Consider the following 14,154-nt stretch of genomic DNA (forward strand, 5'->3'; position numbering starts at 1 on the left):
AATCTACTAAGAGGAAACCAGCAAAAAACCCAGCCCTTGCTCTTTTCCTACATCTTTTTTCCTGACCTAAATAACTTTAATTAATGAAGGTTTCTTTAGAATCGATTAATTTCTTAATGCCAAGGGGGCTTGGAAGCAGCCGACTTCCCTTTTATGTCCTACAGGATAAAATAATGCTAAAAATCATTATTTTAACTGTAAAATTTGGATTTGAGCAAATTAGATCCAAATCCTCTCGTACGAATGTGGGACATTAAAAGGCTAAGGATGATGATGCTTATGAAAGCTCCCACTCATAAACCATAGACCTTGACCTGGATACTGTTTTGATGGACTGCTTATGACCACAGCCATCACCAATGCACCAGGTCGCTGTTAGTTCTTGGGTTACTGGATGGACGACTTACATTAGCATTTATTTATATTATTTATTTACCTTTAACCATAAAACCGTCTGTATTACAATATCATATACATCTGATAAAAATCCTTACCTTAATGTAAGTTAATTACTCGAGCCCACACAGGCGCATCGATGCAGCGATGGCGGGGCTGAACACTTCATCACATGGGTGAGGAGTCCCACACTTACGGGATACACTTATGATGATAACCTATTTTAGCTCAAATTAAACTCAGAACTATACGAAAACTAAAAGTCGAAGGCAAAGTATTCTTGATCCTTCTCTATTAAAATATAGAGATATTCAAACAAATAGAAAACTTGTGGTAGTTTTACATAGCTGGACGGCCGATTGGCGCATTGGGCAGCGACCCTGCTTTCTGAGTCCAAGACCGTAGGTTCGATTCCCACAACTGGACAATGTTTGTGATGTACATGAATGTTTTTCAGTGGCTGGGTTTTTATCTATATATTATAATAATTTATGTATATTATTCATAACAAAATTATTCATCAGTTATCTTAGTACCCATAACACAAGCTACGCTTACTGCGGGTCTAGATTGCGATGTGTGTGTTGTCGTAGTAAATATATTTATTTATTTTATAGTAGCTAAATCTAACATCAAATGAAATCGATTTTGTAGCATTAATTGTAAATGGTAATATATTAATCTATTAGACTAACAAAGCAAAAATTTGTCAACGGCTGGGTGTACGGAAAAATTCTTTTGAGTTTATGCTTACACCTTTAATTTAAGACCTGTGATGTATATTATGTGTAATGAGTTAATAAATAAATAAATAACGTTGAGCTTTACCGTACCTAAAATCTAGCGAGAAGCTAAAAAGAAAAATGTAATCGTAGCGAAGCGCTTAAAAAAACCTAACCGATATCCATCTAGCATTTACATTATTGAAATCTAGCGTAGAGTTACAACAAGACTGAAATTTAGCGTAGAGCGACAAAAAAGCTGAAACTTAGCGTAGTGCTGCAAAAAAAACAGAAATACAGCTTTAACAACGTTTAATTTGAATTGAATTTTCTATGTTGAGCTTTAACTCAACTGAATTTCAGTGAAGAGCTTTGACAACAATGAAATGTATAAGTTTTTTTTTTTATATTGGCTCTACGCTAGATTTAAACTGTGTAAATAGCTAGATGGATTTCAGTTATGTTAAAGTTTAACGATGGATTTATGTTTTTATAAAGCAAGATTTTAATGTTGAGCATTAACATAACTGAAACCTAGCGTAGCTGCAATAAAACTGAGACTTTGCGACGACCTAATGTCGAGTTTTAAGGGCAGTGAATATTATTGATAAGACTGAAGTCTTTAAACTTTAACATCACTGCAATTCATCTGCCATTTACTCAACTGAAATCTACCGCGGCGCTGCAACAAAACTGAAATTTAGCTGGAGCATTAACGAGCCCAAACAGAACATTAAAATTAATCTTTCCATACTGATATTATGTATGTGAAAGTGTATTTTTTTGATCGTCCTTATTATTAATTATTAAGAATCTAAATGTAATAAATTATTATATTTTAGGACCAAATTAAGCCACTAATCAACTTGAATTTTGGCATATACGAGTAGGTAGTTTGTTAAGAGAGCGGTGAGTAATATCGGTAACTTTTTATCCCAGGACAATAGACGGTCCCACGGGATTTGTAAAAAACCGTAATTAAAGCGGACGCGGACGGTTCTTTTAATAAATATTCAATATAAATTCTGACAATTCAAAATAATCTTGTAATTCAGATGGTCAACAGTTTCCCGCGTAAACAAATGCGCGGGGTCGTTCAACCCAACGGTACTGAGGCTCGACCCAGTCTCGTGACGTCACGTCTTACGCCGTGTTGCGAGATGAGACGTTGCGCTGACTAACCTACGATGGTATGGCATGAACGGGATTTTACTATAGCTTCGATGCATTTTATTCACTTACTGGCGGATTCCCGCAACTGCGTGGAATTTGATATCTCGTGAGATTGAGAAATTATGTCCGTCTGAAAATAAAATTAAATGTATTTAAAAAAACTCTTATTCTCTGTTTAACCGATCTCCCCGTTTCCATTAATTTGTCATTATTTTTTACCCGTAAACTTTGAGTCGTGCTGAATTAGGTAATGGCTACCGTACGGATATGGTATTCATGCTCACTCCAGAAGATAAAAGAAACAGTGTCACGAAAAGTATGCTAAAATAATGTTCAGTCACTATTTCATTTTTCTTGGTACAGCAGCTTGGGCTGTCTGTCAGTCGCCTTGTAAAATAGCCTTTAAAATTAATTGATTTTAGCTAACTAGGGCCATATAAAAACACATAGGTAGGTAGGTACTAAGGTATCTTAATTTTGTCAAACTCGGTATCTATTTTAAGCCCAGTGAGACAGACAGAGTTTATATAGCATTAGTATTGCGGATTATATCAAATGAAGTTTATTAGAATAAAAGTACATATATCGATACTATTTATGGATTTACTTGAAATGGATAAGTAGTATATTTGAAATGGAATAAAAAATAAACACTTGAGGTAACTGCTCGAGCATGCTCTCGCAAAATGTCATTCTGTCGCAAGGTTGTCAGCAACAGTATTAAACTTCAAACATTGTCAATTGGCGAATAGTAACAAGGATGAATTTATATTTATTCTGTTATATGAAGTTTTTAATAACTGCAATAAAGAAGGAGCTATGTGTAAATAAAATAGTATTTTTTACCTACCTTAAACTTACTTTAATTTAAAATATATAAACCAAAGTTTAAGTTTCAATTAAATTCTACAGAACGCCATCTATTAGCGAGTAGAATTATAACAAAAGAATCCCCATCTATTATGAAAACAGTTAAGCGCACCAAATAGTTACAGTTGCAACCGCAACATAAATCCTCATACACACAATAGATGGCGCTAACAATCCAAACAGTTGTTAAAATAGAGTCATTCACTCGTGTCAATTTGTACTATTCGTGTAATGAACGAGTAAAGCGAGATAACTATTTTGTTTACATTACAATAAGTGTTTTCAAGATTTCATTATCACCAGGTAAGCATTTTTAACCGTTTTATAAATAACTGGTTTATTAAAACATGAAGAGTTTAATTTAGTACTGCAGTTGGATTCATGTTTGCAGTATTCGTTTGCTTGGGTGATCTACTTCAGCACCGTTCTTGGATCTCGCAATAAAACTCGAAGCAGTGAGCAATAAAATGAATATCGCATGTTTCTATATTTTTAATGATTCTTTAAACGGTTTAATAACAATGTTTATTAGAAGTTGGATGCCTATTTAGGAGAGATGCATTTTTTTGATTCATTTTTAACATGTTTTTAAATGCTAAGTACCTAGGTACCTACCGAGGATACGGGTTTTAAATCTTAGAATAATAACACCTAATACCTTAAACTAGTAAGTAAAAAACTTAAATAAGTAAGTAAGTAATCGTTTAGGTACCTACTTACTTACCTATCTACATTTTTTCACTAAATTATTTTGAACATAATAATTATTATAATAATCTTTACAAAAGATTGATAAACAACTTAGCGTGTAGACCGGAAATTTGGAATTGGTTACCAATACGTCACCTGCAGTAGTTAAAAATTTTTATTTTTACCCTAGGTAGGTACCTAAGTATCCAGTTTGGTCAAGGCACTTAACCAATTCAGTGTTTCACAAGTGTACATCGAAGAAACATTAGATAATTTATTTGAATAGGTAGGTCGGTATTTATGCGCAGAAATAAGTAAAGTGGGAAGATATTAGGATACCTACGTCGGTAGCTATGGTCACCATCCGTCCTATAGTCCTCATACCTAGTTCAGTCTAATTTATGCCCAACTGCCGTGTACAGGGAAAATGTATATACCTACCTAGTGCTAAGACCTTTAACGGGCGGGCTTTAATTATTATCATCTGCATCACAATATGTTAGTAACATTGATTTATTATGTTACTATAGGGTTAGTTATAAAAACCAGCTCGATTTATCAAGGCCGCCCTCTGAAAATGCTTGAAATTGAAGCAACTTTTTGGCGGTAACTAACTTTGCAAAAAAATATTTTAACTCTACGAGATATGAAAATTAAATCAAAGTATTAAAAACAACAATTGAAAGAAAGAAAGTAAAGGTACAAAAGGCGGCCATATACCTAATTAATAAATAAATATAGGCGCCGCGAAGTAATTTCATCTTCTAAATATTTTTAAAAGGACATCATATAGAATATAAAGAAAACAGCATTAAATTACCGATTTAAGTTGCAACAATACGTATTCTTTATTTTTTTATCATAATGTTTACTTAAAAAAACAAAGACAAAATAGATTTGATTGTTCCTTTAAAGTTGTATCTGTTCTATTAACAACTGGCGTTCTTCGTCCGCGTTTATTACGATTTTTTATAAATGCCGTGGAAATCGTTTAATTTCCCAGGGTAAAAAAGTAGCCTATTTTGCTGCTCTCAACTGACTGTACCATGTCGATTAATCGGTAAGATAGGGTGTATTCGTAAAGACAAACAAAAATACAAACAAAGACCCACACTTTCGCATTAATAATATTAGTATGGATAAATATATCACTGCCCCCAGATTCGAATAAAGTCTATGAAAACCCCGCAGTCCCCCATAAAATCAGTACGGGGCGAACGCTCAAGGTTACTTAGCTTGAATACGAGCCTTAATGGGCTCTCACGTGGACAACGCTTATTTCCGAACTCTGGGCTATCGCAGTATAAAGAAGAAATAGTGTAGTTCGGTGCCTTTGATCTAATGAAATGAAATGAAATTTATATTTGCTTACAAAATCGCTTACAATTGTATACAAAAATATATCTAACAAAAAGCATGTGGACAAATAGGGTTCGGCACGAAGCCGCAGCGAGCTGCAGCGCTGGTTTTCAGGGGGGACCCTGATGGTGAATGCATCGTTACGACAGTTTAACTCTACGAGAGACTGTAGAGGATATTTAGGTCCCTTATTAGGCCATTGAGATCAAATGTACGAAATATTAACCAAAGTAGCGCTAAAATAAATTTATCATACAATTCAATAGCTATAAATATTAGCCTATGTTTATATTAGCCTAGGTATTTCTCCCGCTAAGCAGCATTGTACCAATACGGTGTTGCGGTCTTAAGAGCATGATTGCCGGTGTAATAACGGGCACAAAGGCTTACTACCTACACCTCAGGTTGATAGATATAGCGCGGCACGTTATGGATGTGTTACTTGCATGCCCTGCGAAGCGTTTCTCTTATAGGCGATGGCATTCCACTTTATCAGGTGGTATGGCCCACCTGATGAAGTGGAATGCCATCGCCTGTCGGCTTGTCCGTCAATTATTACGATTTAAAAAAAAAAAATTAGGCCTGACGCAGGAATCGAACCAACGACCTCGCGATCAGCTTTAAAACATGATAACCACTTTTCCACCGAGGCATAGTTAACAGTATCCGGGTAATTCTAACTCTGCATACCCTACGTACTTCGCCCGTAGCATGTTGTTATAATATAAGTGCTTATAACACACAGCCTATATGTAGTGAGTTTAACAAGTTATAGTGGTATCGGAGAGTGGAGACAGTATGCAGAGGTGAACACATTCGTGTCCATAAATATTGATTTTATGTGAACGGAGTGGGGCGTGTTTATCAGGGCTGTCTCCACTTATTTTATACTGGCTCGAGCATTTGTAAACGTTTAATTCGTTTAGAGTACCCGCATTGGAGAGGGCTATGCTCGGAACCACTACGTAATTATAAAAAAATCCGAAAAATCAGAGTCACCGACATAGCTCACGGCTCAACTAGCATTAAAACCGTGAACACTTGGAGTTCACCGGCATAAGTGACCCCATTTAACCGAAATAAATATCATTCATTAATTTATCTAACCAGTTTTGTTCATTTAAATCGGTGAAATAGGAATACTCAGGAATACTATTTTAAATTTGATTTCCCTTAAATAACCTGATCTTGTATGGGATTTTCAACCTATTCAACCGCATGAAAGTTAACTACGATTTGTAAGGAACCGTAATGTTATGTTTTAAATCAACCAATCGGCATAACAAAGAATCTGTTTCCAATGTTCGGCTCAACGAACAAAATAAGGCTCCTACTTGCGTTCGATGCGATGCAGAGAATCGGGGTATATTATGTAAAACAAAATTGCATAGAAAACATTTACTTTGAAGGAACAAAAGTTATATGTCGTCGCAGGGAACGATTCAAATTTAATGTTACCATAAGTAACAATAAATTATTATTTATTGTTACTTATGGTAACATTAAATTTGAATCGTTTCGCACATCCCTGAACCGCAAAGTTAGGCCCGCGGGATGTTACACGTTGAGTTGAGGGGCAGTGAGATGTGAGAAAGAAACAACCATTCCCGCGGGACTGAGCGGGACGGCACCACTTGACTTAGTTCCGTCTGCGAATCCTTGAATCTCCGATACATTTCATTTCTTTGCAAAGACTAAATAGAATTGATAATCATTATAATTTGTTAAGTTTGACTAACTCACCTGTAACTGAAGTTGTTTCATCGATATACATGCGACTATTAATTTTTAGTTAAACTATTAAATAGACTAATATATAGACGGTACGATCTTTGCCAGTCCTGAAATCACGTATTTAGCAACAATTTTTGCGAGTAGCATAGACAATAGTAGAGATTTTATTTCAGTAAAAATTTAATTTATTCCCGAAATAATAGTATTTATAAAGCAGAAGAAAAAACTACCGCTCGGCTTTATCCGAGTTCGCTGATTAAATGGATCGTCATACGTTCACATACATACAAAAATATTGGTATTTGGTGCATTCCCCATTGCGAGTTTGGGTTCGCAACTCATTCGGCTATATTGGTAACTCCAGTACTTACTTTTCATTTTCGATTATATTACGTAGAGATACTTCGAGGATAGCTCTCCCTTCTTATGGCCTACTACAATGCACGGGTCTCCTCCCACAATGTGAAGGGGTTAAGGTTCCACCGCGCTGGCCCTGTACAGATTGGTGAACTCCACATACCTTTGAGAACAGTATGTAGAACTCTCAGGCATGCAGGTTTCCTCAAAATGTTTTCCTTCACCGTTGAAGCAAGTGATATTTAAATTACTTAAAACGCACATAACTTAGAAAAGTGAGAGGTACGTGCTGGCATTCGAACTCGGAAAGTAAAGTCGAGCTCTTACCCACTGCGCTATCACCGCTTCTATCACTCTTCAATACACTAGTATTTTGCATTAATTGTGTTTTTCATTTGCTGATTTATACTATTCTTACCTAATATTATAAATGCAAAAGTGTGTTTGTTTGTTTGTCCTTCCTTCACATCCAGACTAAGCAGCCAATCAATTTGTTTATTGGCATAAAGTTTGTTTAAAGCACTGAGAGTAGCATTGACTTACTTACTTATTTAATTTTTATCCCATAAAATCAAATTGTAAAAAAAAAAACTAGTAAAACTCCGTAATAAATACGGACGAAGAATGCGGGCAACAGCTTAATATTAAATCAACTTATTTATTTATTGGCTGAACCTCTTTTGCGACTTGACTACGTCATAACATTTCATCCGGTATCGCTGCTGTATGATGCTGATAAAGTAACTTGAAAACTTTCATAACAGCTATTTTACTGTCTAGGTTTACATAATATCATTTGTAAATTTGAAGAATAAACGTCACTTAACGTCGGACTAGGTGATTTGTCAGCACCTTAAAAAACGAATATATCGCTGCGTAACCAGCCATAATTTTTCGAACCCAGAACCTTGTGATCCGTAGTTAAACATGCTAACTACAAAGCCAACGAGATAATGTCCTCGAACGCTCCGTCCATTTTTTCTTAGTCTCTGACCCTGGATTTCGGCTTTTCATTAAAATGTATTACCGTCGATTGATTTCGTATTCCTTTTATTTTTGTTTAATCATCGATACGTTGGGACCTTTCACATTTTTTCGACAGGTTCACTAAATGTTATATACCTCCTTTATAGGGTTCCTTATACAGAACTCTTATAAAATCTCAAGTTGACTTCAACAAAGTCCATCACCGAAAGTTACAAGGTAACGGTTCCTTATTGATTTCGAATTATGCCTGCAGAGTTGTAATAAATACTACCATCCCTGTTCTTTCATAGAATCGTGTGCGTCACCGTAAATTATTACATTTATTTTTCTTTATTATATGAATTCAAATTTCAAATTCAAAATTTATTCTTATAATAAAACTGTAACGAGTCGAATTCTGTACATTGAAGATATTTAAAAAAAAAATAAAATTATAGTGTACTCTATAAACGAATCTCAACCCAAAACTAACAATTACTACACACGATACTTTTTATCCCGAAATTCAGCTCAGTTACTTTGGGAGAGGCGATGAAAGTGTTTGACGATTTATTACATAATAGTTTTGTACTAGATAGGTTATACTATCAGTTTAGTTTAGCTGCTATCAGCGGATAGCAGCAAACGGCTCATATAAGACTTAACGATATAGAAAACATAAAGTTTTGTCAGATTTATAAGGACTTTAGACTTTCGGACTGAATAAAAAATGTTAGAAATTATCTTTGTTAACCTGTAGCATACAACCAACTAACAACGCGATTTCGATTCTTCCTTTCACGATTATTAGTGATAGGAGCGAAGACGGATTAATATCAAATTACGAGTATCTTTAAATTTCCATAGACGGGCACTCATGCATTTACTGACTTGACGGTCATTTGCGGATGTTTACGGGATTGAAGCTTTCAAATAATGAGTGATTAAAGGGCTAAGAGCAAGAACAAGTGTATCATTCGCCTAAACCTTAGTTGTTTGTTTAAATACGTTAAAAAACCGTCCTTAATCCGTCCTTAATATCATAGGCTCGTATAAACGATTGAAAAAAAAGCTGTTAGCTGTACGCTGCGTGCCGTAATTACACATCTAGTTAATTTATATAAAGTAAGTCTAATATGAGCACTTTGGAAACGTCATGTCTGTTTGGAGTGACTCTACCGCCGTTTTTGAATACAGATTCTACCAAGGAGTCGACTTGACAAACAATTTAACAATCATTTTTCTATCTAGTATTACATGAAAGCGGAGCGGCTTGCTTCCAAGAAACCTTGTCATTAAGAAATTCATCAATAGTAAAGTAACCTCGATGTAATAATTAGTAAAGGTAAATCTAATATTACCTTAGGTATCATGTTATAAAAGCATTTACTCGCCAGTCGACGGCGCGACCCCACATACGTTTTCTGCACTTTTCTAAAACGATATGCTGATGCAATTTAAGTCCGTTTCTAGAAAGTCGATTGTTCCACTTTTTTATATTTATTTAAAAGACTAATGTTTTGTTTTACAAAGATTATATTATTGTAAAATATATTGCGAAGCTACTGTTAGTATGCCTATTTCTTTAAAATTTTTACGATGGAATTCGCGTGATCTGTTTGTATATTCATCGGACAGCTCTTTCGGGTAATATAAATATAGTATCTAAGTGTATCAGTGGCTTTGTCCCATAGCAAGATCCCGTAGGACAAAACACTATGAATGTATGCAAATTAGTCAAGCCAAGCAGTTTCAACGTCTGTAAACTGTCTAATTTCTCTAGCTGCATAGGCAGCTTAGCTGATTGTACCCGCTAGTGTCTCTATATGGTTGGTGCTTCCTAAAAAAACTGTGAAATTCTCAATTCTCTTTTTATCGATTCTCCGTCAATAATATAAATTTTAATATTTTTATAAATTTTGCTCACATTATGTAAAATAAAATTCCAGCATTTTAGCATTTGAAAGTTAGTTATTGACAGTAAACCAGTGAGAGCGACTAGATTATTGCTAGACACAGCTTCTAACGATCGATAAAACGCACGCGGTAAAACGTTTTTCTTAAAAATATGAAAGTCTAGTTGGTTTGTATATAAGTAAAACCGATCATTTAAGGTTGCGAATTACGGAAACATATCCTTTTATGGAGTTTTCAAGCAATTTGTATGGAGCTAGCTTGCCCGTTGGAAGCCTGTAAGGCTTGCATGGGTGCCAGGAGATCTCTACAGTTACTCATATTTTTTATAGAGGTAGACGAGATAATGGGTAGACATAATTTTCTCGTAGTGCGGATAGAATCCCTTAATAATCCCTCGAGAACCAATGTTCTCGAGGGATTATTAACAACCAAAATAAAGGCTGACAGCATCAAGTTAAATAAATATATTTTTTAATTTATTTGTTACCACATTTTGACTGTTATAGTATTTTGATTTTTGATACTACAACATCTTCTTTGGATCTCTTTACTTGACTGGACTCATGCGAGTGCACTCGCAGGTAAGTTGAATGGCTGGAAACGTGCCAGATTGCAAGCAATCTCCAAAAACTTCTGTGATGTAAGGACATCCATGTGCGATCCGTCGCTTCCGAAGAATTGCCTCGTGTACGGAGTTCTTAAGCGTCTCGAAACTGAATACGTGTCCACTTTGCGAAGCGGAGTGATAACGTTACGACCGTCTCTCTCTCTACAGGTTCCCACGTTTGTAAATTATAGCTGATAAGTATCCTTAAGGTTCGATTCACATTATCGCAGAATTAGAGAGCATCGAAGCTGCAGCCATATTATAAATTCGAAAGTTGGTCTGTTTATTTATGACACGACTGCCCGAAAAGGGAGTTTAATATTGGATAGATGCAGGCGCTACTTTGCGGAAGTCCTTAGCATAATAATGATCATTAAGTTTAAATGCTATAATACGCGAAAACCAGGCAAATCTGCACGGTGAAATTTATAATTTCTGTAATCTTTATACACCACACCATGCAGATCTTCCAAAATGTACTGCACACGTTTCGCACAGACACCATTAGGTGAGTTCATTTTACAATGTACGATTGCTTATAACTTATACTAGCTGGCCCGTGCAACTTCGATGAACCAAATCGGTAATTACCGGAAAACACAAATAAAATGACATTTTCTAAAAATGAATCCTAGCTAGATCGATTTGTCGCCCCCGAAACCCCCTGTATACTAAATATCATGAAAATCGTTGGAGCCCATTCCGAGATTCCAATTATACTCGTATATACACAAGAATTGCTCGTTTAAAGATTTAAGATACTTTTGGCGCATTGTGAAATAGATAACAGTGAAAGCAAAATGACCTAAAGCGGCTTAGTATTGTATAAAATACAAATTGGTATCAAAAATTTAGTTTTTATTTCCTGCTTAGTCTTTTAAAATGCCAAGCCAGAAAAAAAACCAAAGATGAATATAATGAAATAATTGGGTTTGTTCTTTACTCCCAAAGTTTAAGTAATAGTACAGACATTTGGAATTGATTCACAGGGTTAAGGCCTTTGCATACATAGCTTCGGGGCCAATTCAACTCGCAACTTTCGTCAACTCTCAAAACTCATACCTTCCTTCAAGTTTATAAACAAATTCTGTAAAACAGCAACTTTGGTACTGCAGATTTAATTATTACCTTTAGTATGATATTCGAACGTTCCTAATCGAAGGTCTACTTTTAATATCGATACACCGAACCGTCAATGTTAAATTAATTCTTCTATACCTCTACAGCAAGCTGTCTTTAAAATAGGACCTAATATTCCTCGTTACAGATTTCGACCTGTATGGAGGAATATTAGGTCATCTTGCTTTGAAGATACAGTGTGTCTATACTTGTACATAAAAGATCGAACGATTGGCGTGCACGGCGTTCAACTAATATTATCGTAAATTGATATCGATCAACTAATAATGTGAGATTTCGTGATGCGGTATGGATGTTTGTTACTCTATCCAACGCAAAAATTACTGAACTAAGTTTGATTCAAATGTAGAATGGTGATAGATTATACCCTAGATTGTCACTTAGTGGACTATAGCCATAGTCATTATTTTATGAAAAAAAGATTAACATAGACTAATAATGAATTTTAAATATAATCACACGAATTTGCCATTTAACAACGTAGGCAGGTTAAAAAAAGTGTTTAGGTAGGTAGGTAAAAGTGGTTCCGCAGAATAATCCAATGGGCTAACTTATCTATCTTCACACGAGTTTAGTACACTATTTCCACTCGTACACTTACACACACAAATCACACAACCATGTTCCATATAAACCAGAAGATTCGCCACTACTCGTTGGTAACGGCCTGGGTCATTGCTCTTTGTTACTGGCCATTCTTTATGACCCGCAACGGCTAAGGTGTTGCTCTTCGAGACGGCTCTTTTCGCTTGGTCGCGTCACCGTTTGAAGTTGACAGGTAAAGGGTCGGAAGAGAAACGTTTTATTGATCTTTTATTACGGGTTAAGGAGAAATAAGTAGGTAGGTAACTATTTTTGATACAGAAGGAATTCGTTTTGCATTCTTTCATCACCTACTCGGAAGATTCCAACATGGTTTTAGCTTTATCACATCTTAACAATACCAATTTCTTAACACCGTTATTTAGGAAATACCTACTTACTGAAAATTTTGTGATTCAATCAATTTTTTGCTGCCTTGATAATCGAACACAGGACTCAACGACCCAACAATGCGTTTAGCAAATTATAAGGTACTTCTTTCGATTATACTAAAAAGTAATTTTTTAAATCCTCTAAAATCCTACGTGATAATCTTTTTGCCTATTGGAAATGTCAGTTTGTAAAAAAACTGAACATTTTAAACTTGTTTTAAGAAACCATAACCCTTAGTACGAGATTGCACGTTACGGAAGTGTCGTAGTACCTGTCGAATGTCGAAATACTGAAAAATTTTAGTAAATTGGATTTTATATTACTCGTTTAGATTTAAGTAGTAAATTAGGTTATCCTGGCCGAGCGCATCTCCGTGCATTTATTTTTCGGCAGATCATTCTACTATTAATTATTCGCTATCCCAAACTCACAGTATTGTTATTGTCGCTTAGATGAACTGTAGTTCATTACCACCATGAGAATCGGGAGATAGCTGATAACGGCGTCACCGGGGAGGGAGTAATGAGCGTAAAGCTCGCCAGCACGGTTAGCGTGGGCAGAAGACATTTTCTCCAAGGAGAAAAGACCAAATGTCTCCCACAGTTCTATCTACTCCGAGCAAGAAAGCACGGCTGGCTGGAAAATTAAAATAATATACGTGTGTATGTCAAACGGTGGTAAACTTCTCCTCGTTGTCATATTTGGTAAGTGGACAGGTAAATTTCCTATGAAATTGATATTAGTGAGGTTAACTACTTGGGATGCGTTTTCAGTCGTTATTTGGTCATTTCTTTATAGTAAGACCCTAAAAGTACCTAATTTTGGTAACGACTTTGGTAATTAAACCCAGGATCTCGTGGTTTGCAACCAGTAACCATCGAAGCAGCATTTAGACGTTACAATGCCTCGATATTCGAAAACGTCCGACTGCTAGCGCACAGATCACTCACTAAGGGATAATTTTGTGACATTTTAAAGAAGTTGTTATTTTAAAATTGTTTAACTGATCCGAGCACATTTAACTCAAGTGCACAACATCTGCCTACTAAAAGCAATTATTTTTATATGACGTGGCCGAGTATTAATATTTATAGGCCAACCTTCCGGGGAGACTTTCGCGAATTAGGTTTCACGCAAATATGCTAATTGAACTACCTACCTATATAAAGTTAATTTTATCTTGATTGTCTTATAATGCATTATGTAAGCAATCTTTTTGTTACTTTTTAGTGTAACGTTAATTTAAAA

The 14,154-nt window shown here is 35.4% G+C and overlaps 1 protein-coding gene across 1 annotated transcript in view; it reads left to right on the plus strand.

Moving 5' to 3' along the window:
- Positions 1 to 3,428: 3,428 nt before the first annotated feature.
- The window catches only part of LOC120625137 (bromodomain adjacent to zinc finger domain protein 2B-like), a 112,792-nt gene continuing 102,066 nt past the window's right edge, over positions 3,429 to 14,154 (plus strand). The window contains exon 1 of the mRNA XM_039892084.1: positions 3,429 to 3,464. The gene's annotated coding sequence lies outside the window, so the exon portion shown is untranslated. The remainder of the gene's footprint in view (positions 3,465 to 14,154) is intronic.

This window comes from Pararge aegeria, chromosome 7 (assembly GCF_905163445.1).
Source record: "Pararge aegeria chromosome 7, ilParAegt1.1, whole genome shotgun sequence".
NCBI classification, from domain to species: domain Eukaryota; kingdom Metazoa; phylum Arthropoda; class Insecta; order Lepidoptera; family Nymphalidae; genus Pararge; species Pararge aegeria.